Genomic DNA, 15934 nt, shown 5'->3' on the forward strand with positions numbered 1-15934 from the left:
TTGACAAGTCTTATATTTATTTTATCTTTTTGCATTTATTTGTTATATATTTCTGTGCTTAAAACAACAGTGACATCGGTGATGGCATGTGTATTATAAAAACAAAATATAATTCTTTAATGCTAACCAGCAATCATTCAATTTGAATAGGAGAAAATTAAAAGTATGCTGAATATAAAGCAGTAGTGAAATTTCCGGTGTCTAGTCACGTTTTATATTAAACAACTTAACTAGATATGATAAGGAAAAAGAAATAAATTCATAATATTAATTTAGAAGTTTCACGTACTATGTATTGTTAGTATTCATCAAAAATACCTCATATCCCTGGTACTAAGGAATTTCATGATTAACAGTTAGCTCTCTCTCTCTCTCTCTCTCTCTCTCTCTCTCTCTCTCTCTCTCTCTCTCTCTCTCTCTCTCTCTCTCTCTCTCTCTCTCTATATATATATATATATATATATATATATATATATATATATATATATATATATATATATATATATATATATATATATATATATATATATATATATATTATATATATATAAGGATTCATTATTTTCAAACTCAATTCCTTTAGTTCAGCGCCTGGCTCAACGTGGTTCATTATCACGAAGCCTTGCAAGGGAACATCGCCCTGCAAAGCTAAATTTGATTTCTGTTTCTCATCAAGATCGAATCTTTGCAACAGAGAAAAGGAATTTCATTCAGGTCATTTATTCCGAGTAATATTGTTCTTATCAAATTATATCAATATCCATTATCATGCAAAGACAGATATCAAAGGAAAGTATTTGAAACTGAGTAACCCGCTGAAATAAGTCTAAGAATGTACGTATTACATGCGCATTACATTAGTATTCCAAATTAATTTGTGGGCAAAGCTATCAAAGGAAAGTAGACGAAACAGGATGATATAAAAAAAATTTCTCTCTCTCTCTCTCTCTCTCTCTCTCTCTCTCTCTCTCTCTCTCTCTCTCATAAACACACTTGCACACATGAACTGATAAACTCTTTGTCTGGTGGCTTGTCTATCTTTGTTTGAATATTCTGTTTGTAAGATTCAGCGTGTCTGTGTGCCGAGTTCTCTCTCTCTCTCTCTCTCTCTCTCTCTCTCTCTCTCTCTCTCTCTCTCTCTCTCTGTATATTTGATTAAGATCGTGCCATTAAGTCATAAGGCCTCAGTGTTTTCAAATCCAATTTTGCGCAGTTCAGCTTCAGGAGATTACTGCTTCAACAACTGTGTGCAAAGGAATTTCATTTTGAACACAGTAATTAGAGTTGAATCCCTTCACCAGATGCAAGAGATCTTATTCAAGTCCTTTCTTTCATATTATTTATTTCCCAAGATATCAAACCCCAACTGAAACTATCGAAATCAAACCCTTTATGATACACAAAACAAAAGACAATGTTATTGAGTGTATTCCATCAAGTTAGGTAAGTAGTCTCTACTAATGATCCGCATTAATTCTCTGACGATGAATTTGGTATTTTGAATGAAATTCTATTTAACCTGGCATCTCAAAATAAACATTTTCACGCAATGCCTGAAAATCTCATTGGAAATGCAATCATCGAAGAGGCTGAGATACATTATTATTTTATCTCTTTCAGGTAATGTCGTCCCTTCACACTGAACTAGTTCAAAATGCGTCCATGTCCGTTTATAAAATTTCATGAAGCTGGGTAAGGACGGGCTGGAAGGGGCAATATTGGCCTAAACTACGACCTGGCACAGTTTCAGGTAAGTGCATTCCCGTTTGTACAACGTCTGCACAACGTTTAAAAGCGGGAAGACGGCATCTTCAGTGTCGTTTGAAGCCCGTTCTTAAAAAGTTTTAACCCAACGTGAAGTCACCTAACCCCGTTTGCACTAAGTCTCCTCCCACTTGCAGTAAGTCTGAACCCGTTCTAGGTTGTTCCTAAATGGTTCACAATACGACATGTCCGTTTGAGCTAGTTCATGCTCAGTCCTGCCCGTTCACACTGCGTTCTCAGTCAGTCTTTAATACGTCCAGAACGGGGATCTGGGTCAATTTCCAGCCTGATCTGCTATAAATACGACCCAGTTCTCACCCGTTCTCATTTTGATTCAGTACTTCAGTCAGTGAACATGCCAAGTAGAGGCAGGAAACAAAAGGGGCAAGCGAGAGGAGCCTCCAAAAAGTGCAGTGAAGACGTTCATGCTGAGGGGGGGCTGCTTGCATAGACCTATCTATGCTTTCTGCTGCTGCTGAAAATAGAGTAAATTCTGAAAATGAAGAAGAAACAAATAATCAGCAGGGCAAGACAAAAAAGGCAAAAACAGACACATCTCACCAGTGAGCAAGAGGAACTTATGGTACAGTTGTTGCAATCAAATGAAACACTTTACAATAGGAAACTAGAGAGCTACGAAGATACGGCTACTATTTTCACCCGTTCGCACCACGTTCAGGTCGTTCATGCCACGTTGGCAGTATGGCAATTTCGTTTCCAGTATGCCAGTCTCGTTCAAAGTACGACCTTACCCAATCCTATTTTAGAACTGGTAGAACGGTATCAGATTTTAAACATGGTTGACGTGCTGGACCACCCTTCCCGTCCTGGCCCATTCATACCGTTCGTAATTAGATAGTATTTGGTGTCTACTACGTCCGTTACGTTTCTGTTCGTTTCTCCCCGTTCTGAAGAGCGTAGTGAGAACTAGCTCAGTGCGAAGAGGGTATAACAAAGATAATGACATTCTGGAAACAAGGTTTTTCTGAAATGAAATCACCAGTTGGGCTCAGAAACCTGGATCGAAGCTTTTTGGTACTGAATGCAAGTGGCGTATTTCTTCGCGCGCTGGGACGGCTTTTTGTTTTCTGTTTTTTTTTTTTTTTTTTTTTTGCAATGTTTATACGTGTACATAACTAGGTAGCTCAGGTTAGAGAGTCAGGGAAGGTTACTGATCTTGGTGAAACATTCGGGTTTCCAGTTTTCAATGGTGAATGAAGGGGGATTTTTGAAAAGAAACCTTCATGAGACACTGAAATGCTGCGTAAATGGATGTCGATGTAGGACATATCTTATTTATCATATAAGGATATTGTTCTCAAGCAATTTAGAAAGGGTAACCCGAAAACTGTCCTTATTCAAAAGAAGTTATACAACTGCAATTTCATTTTCCTGAAAAGTAATTTTAAAATTCAAATAAAGATTATTTCAGAACATTTAATCTTGCATTAATGCAGTTTATTAGTAATTTTTATGATAAATTTCTTGCTGTTTCCTTTTGTGCCTATAGTTATACACATTTAGGTTTGAAGAAATGAGTGCTGACATTTTCGCATTCATTTTTTCTTCTTATTTCCATATTGGTCTTCCTTTAATACTATTACAATATCTAAATGGCTCAAAATAAGTTAAGAACATAGGAATAAGAATATATTAATTATCATTATTTTTACCTTCAAAATCATTAGAACATAAAAGCCCTTTATATGTAATTATACCTCTCTCTCTCTCTCTCTCTCTCTCTCTCTCTCTCTCTCTCTCTCTCTCTCTCTCTCTCTCTCTCTCTCTCTCTCTCTCTCTCATGGGCGCGAGCAGAGATATTTATGCTATTGATTGTAGCAATAAAAATTCTTAATTTGCACTCATACTCTATATTTCTTACTGATATACATAAAATATGATCAGCAAAAATTTCATTAGTGAGAGGATTAGATTATTCTAGTGGTAAAGTTTAAATAACAACGATGCAGCAGATATGATATAATCCGCAGTCTGCACTTGTTTTATAAAAACTTTGTACATAAAAAAAAAATCCTTTTTTACTGTAACCGCTATTTAGTAACACGTACAATTTATGCAGTAAAAAGAAATAAGCTCTAGAAACAAGCAGAGATTAATGCTTAATGAAGAATAATAATGCGGTAAACTATATAAAAACTGAAACTATGAAGGATCTTTAGTTAGCGTGTACTCAAACTTTTTTCTTCTAACTGATGAAATGCACTAATTTATGAAACCACGCGAGAAAAATAGTTTTATGTTTATTCACATTTTTGGTTTTATTTATCTGCGTTTGGGAATGTCCGCGGAAATATGTGACAAAACCGAAAAACAATTTTTTTATATATGCTTCTAGTGCCACGCAAAACACGAACCGTTCTTTCACCAGAAGTAATTATGAAAATAAAATTATTTTTAACTAGTGGGACAACACAGTGGAAACTACCAACGCTGACATGTAAAAATCCATGCTAAATTAAAAAGACTTAATTTTTCAGTCAAATATTTTCAGACAAGTATTCTAGTTTTTAACTCTGAATATTTTTTTTTTTTTGTACATTGCATTTGGAATGAGCTTTCTTATTTTAGTAAAATATGTGTAAATGATATTTGTGTAATAATAATAATAATAATAATAATAATAATAATAATAATAATAATAATAATAATAATAATAATAATAATGATTTGATACAGTTTATTCATTCGAACTATTATCACTTTCAAATTACTTCCAACAAGTTAATAATATTATTCAACAGATTTCACGTCAAGAAAGTATTATCGATGAAACTTCAAACCAAATTCTGTTCTTATTGAATTTTTAGAAAAGAGGCCACTGATGAATCTGTTCCCGTATCTGTATAACTTTACTCTTTACTTTTGGTGCAACCGCACTCCAAATGAATCCTGTGGTCGAAATGATGTCAACAAAAATATTCATCATGTTTTTGGAATAAAAACAGAAAGTTTATGAAACGTGAAATTACTGTGATATTTGGGCCGTTACCATTACTGAGGAATACAAAATTTCCTTACTTATTTCCCTTCATTTCTTTTGTCATTTCGTTAATGGCTACGAGGTGTTAAGTGTTATATATAGTTAAGATATATAAAGTTCTTTCCTAATGATTAGAACGAGATCTGTTACTAAAATGAAATTATGAGGAGTTCAATTTTGTTGTCTAAAACTTTCATAAAGATTTCTTGTACGTTTAAATATTTTTCCTTTCACTTGGGCCCTTTTTCTAAATACCTTTCAGATGTCTTAAAATTTCTCGTAACCATTTGATTTTTTAGATTTTAGATTGTTCATGGTTTTCTTAGTAACTTAGTTTCAATTGGAAATTGTTTTTTACTTTGCTTTTTTTCAAGGACCACCTTAATTTTTGTCGTTTTCTATAGATGCCCCCATGAAATCCGTAAACTTCGTAACACTTTTGTTTCATTTTGTTTTCTTTTTTCGTTTTCCTTTCTAAATATTTGATAACGTTTGTACACACTCTGTAATATTCGTAAACATTTCAAAGTGTCAGGTCTCTGAAAAAAATATGAAACTTATTAAGATGCTTTACTTCTTGTGATCTGAAGGGAAATATGCAACATTAATTGAAACCAGTTCGGTCGTAGTGATTTGATCGGCTGTGTAATCGTTCGTTCAGGGATTCAGATTTATCTGGACATCACAGTAATCAATAACTTATTCACCCATGGTGTATCAGTATGAATGCAACACGATCACTTGAATATTATAAATATATATATATATATATATATATATATATATATATATATATATATATATATATATATATATATATATATAATTTAAGACACAATCATTTTTTTTTTTGCTACAGGTCTATTGCAATAATTGTTTGGAAAGAAAATCTTTTAAATACTTACAGTATTCGTGATTACGCATGCATCACTTGTTGCTTTCCTACCTGCTCCAGAAGTAACTAAAAATCATTTTAGTTATTTTTGGAAATGTAGCCGAATAGGGATGTGTCACCAAACTTTGTCTTTCGCTTCCAATTTTTTGCACATAGCTTTTATGAAGGAGTAAATAGAGGCTTTTGATGTCACCTGGGTTTATCTATCATTGACAACAAAAATCTCCACGCATTGTTTGTCGGGGATTTCTGGTATTGTTCGTAAACTTCTTTTAGCTTCCATTGACAAGTAGATAAATTGACATCTCCAGCACATGTCTTCGGTGATGCCATCGGAAATTCATCTATCTTCATATAATTAGCACAGAATTTACTCGTCAACTTTTATTAGATGGTTGGATGTTCAAATAGTCATAAAAAGAACCGATAATTCCTTAACGGTAACTAGTAATCATTCATTTTGATTAGCATAAAATTAAAAGTAAGTTGAAAGTCGAAAATAAATAGTGAAATTTCCGTGTCCTTTCACGTTTTACTTAAAACCCAGTATCTTGCTATAAGATATCAAGAAATAAAATAAAGACACTTATAATTTTCACAGACGTCAACTTCGTTGATTTCCATCAAAGTACATCATATCTCTGGTACTATGGAATTTCATAGATAATAATAATTCTCTCTCTCTCTCTCTCTCTCTCTCTCTCTCTCTCTCTCTCTCTCTCTCTCTCTCTCTCTCTCTCTCTCTCTCTCTCAGGTTTAAATTCCTATCTTATGTCTGAAATACTGATATATAAGCATCAATTAAAACAATCATTCTAAGTTACATATTTTAGGATAATATTCAACGATACAATTCTTCATACATTCGGGAGCAGAATTTCTACACTGTATAATAACGATAATTTATTCAGAGAATATGACGAGCGAGTACCGAATAATGTTGCAGATAATTTCCAAATTATCTGAGTTCGCCTGCACAAAGGAATTTTTGCATTATCATTCACCACGAATATTGAAATGTCGATGAATCCTTAATATCAGTACTGGTTCTTTCGTGCCGGAAACTATGTGTGCACAAACTTGCTTCGATAGGAGTACTAAAAATATGAACGTATTAAAGTAAAGCCTGGAGAGCTATATCTTAGAGAATTAAGAGTTATATTATTGCTGTTTTGGTTGGTATAACAAAATGTACAATCATACGATTGGTATGTCCTGTAAAACACCAGTCTACCTAGCTTAAGGCTAGTATACTAACACGCACGTGTATGTATGTATGTATGTATGTATGTATGTATGTATATATATATATATATATATATATATATATATATATATATATATATATATATATATATATATATATATATAAATTTGTGGATGTGTGTATGCTCGTGTATTTGGGTGTCTGTATGTGTGTGTATATTCATGTCGTATGTGTATATAAAGATTAGTGATTCGTTTTGCTTAATATTTTACATGTTATGCAGCATTCTATTTCAGGTAAACTGAAAGAAAAAATGACAGCAGTATTAAATGTAAAAAAAAAATCTGGCTGAGGAATAGATGGAAAGATTAAACTATGGTAAATGCAAGAATAAGTGGTTCAATGTGGGAATGTCTTTGCAGTATTATACTATATATATATATATATATATATATATATATATATATATATATATATATATATATATATATATATAAATAATCTTATATACAAAATTGAATGTTTGTCTGTGTTTATATATTTGTAACTTTGTGCGCTATAGGAATTCGAACCGTTTTACCGATCTAGACAAAATTTGGCATATGGCCATCATTTGACCCAACTTAGATAATAGTGTAGGTTTCAAACCGTACCCCCCATCCTCTTCCCCTTCCTCCAGCCCCCTTCCCCCTTCCCTTTGTAACTTGTGTGGTAAATAAACTCTTCGGGTCTGTCATACCCTATTATTGAAAATATTTTTCTTTCCTGTGAATAATAATTCTGTATCAAGGTTTAGATAGTCACCACAGCAATACCTGGATAAAATGGACAGCCACCACAGTAATACCTGGATAAAAGAGACAGCCACCTCAGTAATACTTGGATAAAAGGGACAGGCAGTATGGCAATACCTGAATAAATGGGACAGCCACCACAGTAATTCCACCTGGATAAAAGGGACAGTCAGCACAGTAATATTTAGATAAATGAGACAGCCATGACAGTAATACTTGGATAAATGGGACAGTCACCACAGTAATACCTGGATAAAATGGACAGTTACCTCAGTAATACCTGGACAAAATGGACAGTCAGCTCAGTAATATCTAGATAAAAGGGACAGACAGAATAGTAATGTCTCGATAAAAGAGACAGTCACCACAATAATACCTGGATAAATTGGACGGTCAGCACAGTAATACCTGGGAAAAAGGGACAGACAGCACAGTAATACCTGGGTAAAAGGGACAGTCATCTCAGTAATACCTGGATGAATGGGAGAGTTAGTAAAGTAAAACATTGATGAATGGGACAGTCAACACAGTAATATCTGGATAAAAGGGACAGTCAGCAGAGCAATGATTGGATAAATGGGAAAATCAGTGGAGTAATACCTGGATAAATGGGACAGTCACCACAATAATAACTGGATAAATGGGTCAGTCATTACAGTAATACCTGGATAAAAGGGACAGTCAGTGCAGTAATGAATGGATAAATCGGACAGTCAGTACAGTCATAGCTAGATAAAATGGACAGTCAACACAATAATACAATGATAAATGGGACAGTGACCACAGTAGTGTGATAACTGGTTTAGCGTCTAAGAATTAATGTAGTCATTCCTTAGATTGCATTATAATCCCGTGTGTTGATAAAGGAATATTTCATAGATTTTTTCTATGACTGATACCAGTTAGACATATTAATTAGTGATGCAAATATTTTCATAGAATATTACATTGTGTAAGATGTAATTCTGTCTGCTTTGTATTTATGTAATTAAGCGTGAATTCACATCATACATATAAAAAGAATGCATGATGCCGTAGATTCTTAGTTTTAGGTTTTCTTTTTCTTCTATAAATTTTCTTAGTCATTAGAAATATAAGCCAGTAAACAAAATCCATTATAGCACATTTCTCCTTCCGCGGTTATTTTCCTCTTCACAAGTTGCGAAGTCCGGAACGATTCTACCGTGTCTTTTACAGTCGTTTCTCAATATGTTTTGAAATATGCACTCTTTTCACGTAACAAAACAGGTATATCGCTAGCTCATGGTAAAATATATAAACTTGTTTTGTAGGTTTCTAAGTACCCAGAAGCCGCTGTATTTCATTTTGTTCATTTCTGAATTATGTCCACAATTACCGATTTATTTTTTCATATTTGCTGAAACCAGTGGCATGTATGTATTCATCACCATTCCATCCTGATTCACTGTCGTTAGTATTGTATTGAATTTCTTTTACATTGCAAGCATTGAATGGCAAGCATAAAGCTTGGTTTTATCCTTAGGAATAAAATGTACAAAACGTTTTTCGGTACTTAACCCAAATCCATATACGAGTATTATATGCTAGCCAAAATATTCACACAAATTCCACCGAGGGGAAAATCATGAAAATTCGAACTTAATCTCATATCATTTTGTAATCCTCTCCAACTGACCGCATTAATAATCCCGTTTAGGAAGATTAACGGATGAAATGTCATTTCAGGTATGACCTGACCTGTGATTTATCCTCTACGTGGGATAATTACCTTTCATTCACTTTGGGGTGCACGGGGACCAAGAACACCTGGTGGCTGTCCTTTCTATATCCTTTGTTATCCATTTTTTTCATTAATTTTCCTGCCATTTTAAGTTCCTGCTTATATTTGCCGAAGTTAAGCTCATTTCATATTTGGATATGCCAAACTACCTGAGTTTTTTTTTCCTGGGGAGCTTTTGCCAGGGGTCGTTCTGCCCTAAGCAAAAGCTTTTGTCTGGATACCACAGACAGTTTAAACACATCTCGTGTCACCCCTTCTAAGGACAAAACTACTATTAAATACATACATACATACATACATATAATATATGTATATGTATATGTATATATATATATATATATATATATATATATATATATATATATATATATACATATTGTTTATCTGTCTAATAAAAGGAGCCCATAAAAACACCAAAAGGGTAGAAATTGTGGAGTTATATTATGGAGACAACTGTCTTCCTCAACTGTCACTCGAGGAAGATAGTTGTCTTCGAAATATAACTGTAATTTCTGCCATTTTGGTGTTTTTACGACTCCTTTTATTAGATGCAAATCTGTTTTAACAGAAAATATTTTACAGTCATACACACACATACATATATATATATATATATATATATATATATATATAACTATGGCATAAGACAGCATATCTAGAAAATCGTATATATATATATATATATATATATATATATATATATAGAGAAAGACCAAGGAAGGATATATATATATATTATATATATATATATATATGTGTGTGTGTGTGTTTGTGAATAAAAAACTCCATTAGATACCATCCAGTTTGAATGAGGTCCTTTTAGTAATATGTATGTATGTATGATTGTGTTTATGTAGGTATGAATGTAGTCCATGTCACATATGTACTTACCACTGGCGGCCTCAGGCATATTTTTTAACAGAAATATTCTTTCTCACACCGGTATAAATGACATTATGATTCACTTTTTCCTGATATATATATATATATATATATATATATATATATATATATGTCATATATGTATATATATATATATATATATATATATATATATATATATATATATATATATATATATATATATATATATATATATATATATATATATATATATATATATATATATATATATATATATATATATATATATATATATATATATATATATATATATATATATATATATATATATATATATATATATATATATATGTATGTATATGTATATATATTGAATTTACAAGTACGTAGTAGAAAAAATACGCCAAGACTGACATTTCATTTACTTGAAAACACGAATTACAAAATTATAAATTCTGAAGTGGGTGGAAGCTATATTTTTATAACCAAGGATATCAAATCACAAGTAAATATCAACTCTTACAGCGATAGTCATAATCACTCATAAGAGAACAACTCAGCATGATATCCAACTTTCTTTTATGGATGTTTATTTGTCGATACCATTAAGCCGGTAATGCAAGCTGTTTTCACTGTGGTGCACTGTATTCAGTTTTACAGCTTTGTGGATTCCATTCGTCCCCAAGGTCCATTGTTTTCCGCGTAGCTGCTTGCGTTCATTCGCTGTCTTCTCTTCCGCAAAGTCTTGGCCATTATTTAACTTTGTGGCGCATCAGTATTCTCCCCTTACTTAAAAACAATCATTTTTGCCGGTCCTGAAATAATGCAGACATTTCCCATGACCGTTTAATGAAATAATAATAATAATAATACACCATTCCAGACTTAAAGGTGCTAAAGCCAAGTGATCCCTGAGTTCCTCCATTAAAGCATTCTCGAGAATTCCGGGCGGAAATGGGGATTTGTGAGAGACCCCTTCCCTTAATGGTGTCGCAAATAGAGATTGACCTGTTTCGTGGAGAATGGCGATTAGCACATGAAAGATCTTGCGAGGGGTTTCCTTGAGGTCAGATGTGATCGACACTGGTACTGGTTACTGACTAGTTAATTGAAGTACTCTTGTTATGCATTAAGAATATATATTAAATAATAACATTTAACATTTTTAATGATATATTTGGTATTTATTACGTCAGGTAATTGAAAAATTAAAGGTAAACAGCGAAAAAAATAACAAATAACAAATATCTCGAGATATCAGTCTGTTAAAAGTTTGATTTGTTTAATACAAATTTTGCAGCTTCCCATAACCATTTGCCATTACCAAGTGTACATGGGAAATCTCACAAGCTTTCAACTACATTATTCTTTTTTTTTCTATTTAGATTTATGAGCAACACATTATTATAGATATATGGTTATTATAAATGTATGCCATTCTGTGTTATTTTCTAAAGGAATCGTGTGCTTATTTCTCACATACTAGTAAAATATTAATATGCTGCTGCTGGTAATAAGGATATTGTCATAATTAACGTTTGTGATTCATAAGGAAAGTTTCAATCTTAATATTAGATAGATAGGGAAATATCGCAAACACGTTATGATTTGATGTTACATGTGAAAGCTGGCTTTTACTGCGCAATTCTTTATATGTGAAAAACAAAAGAAACTTTTGTTTTGCTGTCGTGTAAAGTCAATCATTCTTTTCATTCCGCAACCAGCTGTTGTGAAATATACGAAAGAAATTCGAAAATATATGAAAACAGATAATATTCCAGTGATAATGTCTAAACTACTGCACTCCACGTATGAATTTGTTACATGTAATGCGATGAAATCAAATGTTAACGCTTAGACAACGTCTGCATATGGCCGAAGACGAGTTCCGAATAATAGAACTAAGTTTGTTAAAGTATGAAATATCCTCTATATATAATCGTATAAGACTTTTGTATAATTTTGTTATTCATTTCCTACATAAACTATCCGTATTAGGGCATTCTACTTGATCTAATAACATCCACAAAATTGAAGACACAAGCCGCTAATGAAAAGTCATACCAGAAAATTAAAAAACTAATCTAAGACGACAAATTTCTGATAATTTTTGTGAATATCACCTACCTATTTTTAGTACAGAGAAAGGCATTCTAATAACGAGGGAAAGAAGAAATTTTACAATGTTGTCTTTTCACTTCCATCATAAAAATATAACAACAGAACAGATAATTTGTCTTTATCAAGTATCCACAACTAGTTCAGTGCTCCGTCACAAAATGTTGAGTACAAGGTATTATTATTATTATTATTATTATTATTATTATTATTATTATTATTATTATTATTATTATTATAGTGGTGGTAGTAATTAATGTATCTGAACTCAACCTTATAAGCCTTCTAATTAGTGACCGATATTCGCAGAGAAACCTTTTATGCACATCCGTGATCTAACTGCAACTAGACCGTCAGAGAGATAAATTGCAATATGATAACAAATGCTATTTATGTTTATTACAATTTCCAGAGTTCCTTTAATGTCTCCCTTTTTCACAAACCAGCAAAAAACGTTTTTGCAGTGTCACTTCATTTTCATCAAGTTCTTGGTATCCAGAAACACAACCTCCTTGTATGCATAACACTTCAATGCCATACAGTACTTCACTTGCCGAGGACATAATATAACGAATGACCTACATACAGCTGCTTTGATTTTTGGGGGATTCATGGTCTTTATATTATAATTATTTGAAAAATACTTCGATGAGGCATTTAACCTATGCTTTTCCATACTGTATCATCCAGCGATTCGTGCCTAAGAATTGAGGGAATATATTAGATATTACAAAGATTCTCTATCTATCCATCAATATGTCTGTTTACCTATCTATCTAGTTATCTATGAATTTGAAGAGTAATTCAACAAAAAGTTCTTACTTTCATCTTTTCATATTAATTCATTGAATATTTAAACACAGTTACTCTCTCTCTCTCTCTCTCTCTCTCTCTCTCTCTCTCTCTCTCTCTCTCTCTCTCTCTCTCTCTCTCTCTCTCTAGAAACAAGGTTTTTCTGAAATGAAGTTAACAATTAGGCTCAGAAACTTGTATCGACAACTTCTAATATTAATTGCAAATTTGACATATATCTTAGGAAAACAGTCTTCGTTTTCTATTGCTTGTGTCTCTTTATTCGTGTATATCACTGCTACAGGTAAGGTTAGAAAGTCAGGACAGGTTACTGGTCTTTGTGAAATATGGAGTTTCTAATAACATCACTGAATTGGAAATGTAACAGGATGTTGGTGGATGAAGTCGGAATTTTACAAAAGAAACTTTGATGAGAAATTGAATGGCGACGAAAAAAAATGTTCATTAGGAGCATATCTTATTTACTGCATAACTGTTTTTAAGTAACTGATAAAGAGTAAACTGAAGACAATGCTTACTCACAAAGACACTGTTTAACTGCAATTCCATTTAGCAGAAAAGCAATACGAAAATAGCACATAAAAATTATGTCATCTCTTCCAAAATGCTAGAAGCTTTGATCTTACGTTAATGTATTTTTGTTTTTAATCTTTATGATATATTCTTCAATATTTCGTGCAGTTTTATTGTTTTATGTCAGTGATTAAAGAAATTTAACTTCGAAGCAATAAATGTAATGGCATTTTCTGAAATATCTTTTTCTTCTTAGATTTATACTGGTTTTCATTAATATTATTGCAATATCTAAATTGGCTGAACATTCAATATGAAAATAAGAGTAAAAGTCTATTAATCATCATTACTTTTACCTTCAAAATAATCAAAATATGGGAGCCTTTATTCATTACGCATATAAAAACTCTTTATATACATATATTCATGCAGTCTGTTGCTTACTGATGTATATAAAGCATGATAAGCAAACATTTCGTTAATGAGAAGATCAGATTATTCGTATGCTGAGGCGTAAATGGCTACGATACAGCAAAACTAAAAATCAAAATCTTTGTATTCAATTTTTTCCAACATGAAATGCACCAATTTATGAAACTATAAGAGACCAATAGGAATCCATTTGTTAAATTGAGAATGTCGGTGTTATTGGGGTTCTAGGTATTTTGACACCTTTGAACTTTGATCTCGGTATTGTGAATCCCGGCAAATTGAGATCCGGTTTCGTTAATACCCGGTAATTTGAAGCCCAAAATAAACAAAAAGCTTATTTAGGTAGAGTACATATTTTTTAAATAGCTCAGAGCTATTCGTTATTTAGGAAATTGAAATTACATAACCTGATTGTTTATTAAGTTGAAGGCTTATTTTTCATATAATTTTTTAATTCAAGTGGGCCTATATCAATAACATTGGTAGTTGCATCCGACCTACTGGCTGTATAAAAACATTTTTATAACTGTGTCTCATACTATTCATGGAAGAAATAAACTCGTAGATGATTTAATTACATTTAAGAAAGACAGAAAATAAACGCTGATGGAATAAAAAAAATTATTGGAAGTGTGGATCTAAGTAAGTACTCCTGTTAATATAAGTAGGCGTTCTTTGCAACTCTCCACTCCACACTTCCAATAATTTTTTTTATTCCATCAGCGTTTATTTTCTGTCTTTCGTAAACGTAATTTAAGCCATCTGCGAGTTTATTTCTTCCACGGGTTTTCTGAATAGTACGAGACAGTTATAAAAATGTTTTTATACCGCCAGTAGCTCGGATCCAACTGCCAAATGCTACTGATATAGGCCTACTTGAATTAAAAAAAATTTATATGTAAACTAAGCCTTCAACTTACTAGACAATCGATCAATGTAATTTCCATTTACTAAATAAGGTAATTGCTCTCAGCTATTTAAAAATATGTACGCTACCTAAATAAGCTACTTGTTTATTTTGGGTGTCAAATTACCGGTTGTTAACGAAACCGGATCTCAATTTACCGGGAGTCAAAATACTGGGGGTGAAATTACCGGGATCAAAAAACCTGGAGTGTACATACCGGCCACCGTTATTGGGTTTCAGAATTCCAATCAGAAATATATGACAAAACCATGAAGCAATATATATATATATATATATATATATATATATATATATATATATATATATATATATATATATATATGTGTGTGTGTGTGTGTGTGTGTGTGTGTGTGTGTGTGTGTGTGTGTGTGTGTGTGTGTGTGTAGTACTACCTAAAACATAAAGTATTTTTCCACAAAATTGTTTTCAACTCATGGAATAACACAGTGGAAGCTACCGATGATGAAATGGAGTTGGAAAACCTTTTCCGTCAAAAACTGAATTTTACGTTTGAATGTTTTCAGAAATGTGTTCTGGATTTCAGCTCTGAGTAAACAGTTGCTTGCAAATTCTATTTTGAACTGACGTATTGTATCTAAGTAAGATAGTTACGTAAAGGATAGTTGTTTCCTCACTATTTTGATAACGATGATTAGATGCGTTTTATTTATTGTGATCAATATCTTAGTCAAAATTTTAAATGATATTATTATTGCCGTTATCATATGCATTAGCCCTTTTTTCATTGATTAACCTCATACAAGTAAGTATTATTATTAGAATGCATGATTGCTCTTCGTTTCATTCCAACAATAAGTGTCTCTTCTTCCCCTTTCCATTCCA

The 15934-nt window shown here is 32.3% G+C and overlaps 1 long non-coding RNA gene across 1 annotated transcript in view; it reads left to right on the plus strand.

The window, feature by feature from the left end:
• The first annotated feature begins 1619 nt into the window (after positions 1–1619).
• LOC136829295 (uncharacterized) overlaps positions 1620–15934 on the plus strand; it is a 107914-nt gene continuing 93599 nt past the window's right edge. Inside the window, exon 1 of the long non-coding RNA XR_010850347.1 lies at positions 1620–1750. This is a non-coding gene — a long non-coding RNA (uncharacterized lncRNA). The remainder of the gene's footprint in view (positions 1751–15934) is intronic.

The sequence above is a fragment of the Macrobrachium rosenbergii genome, chromosome 44 (genome assembly GCF_040412425.1).
Source record: "Macrobrachium rosenbergii isolate ZJJX-2024 chromosome 44, ASM4041242v1, whole genome shotgun sequence".
NCBI classification, from domain to species: domain Eukaryota; kingdom Metazoa; phylum Arthropoda; class Malacostraca; order Decapoda; family Palaemonidae; genus Macrobrachium; species Macrobrachium rosenbergii.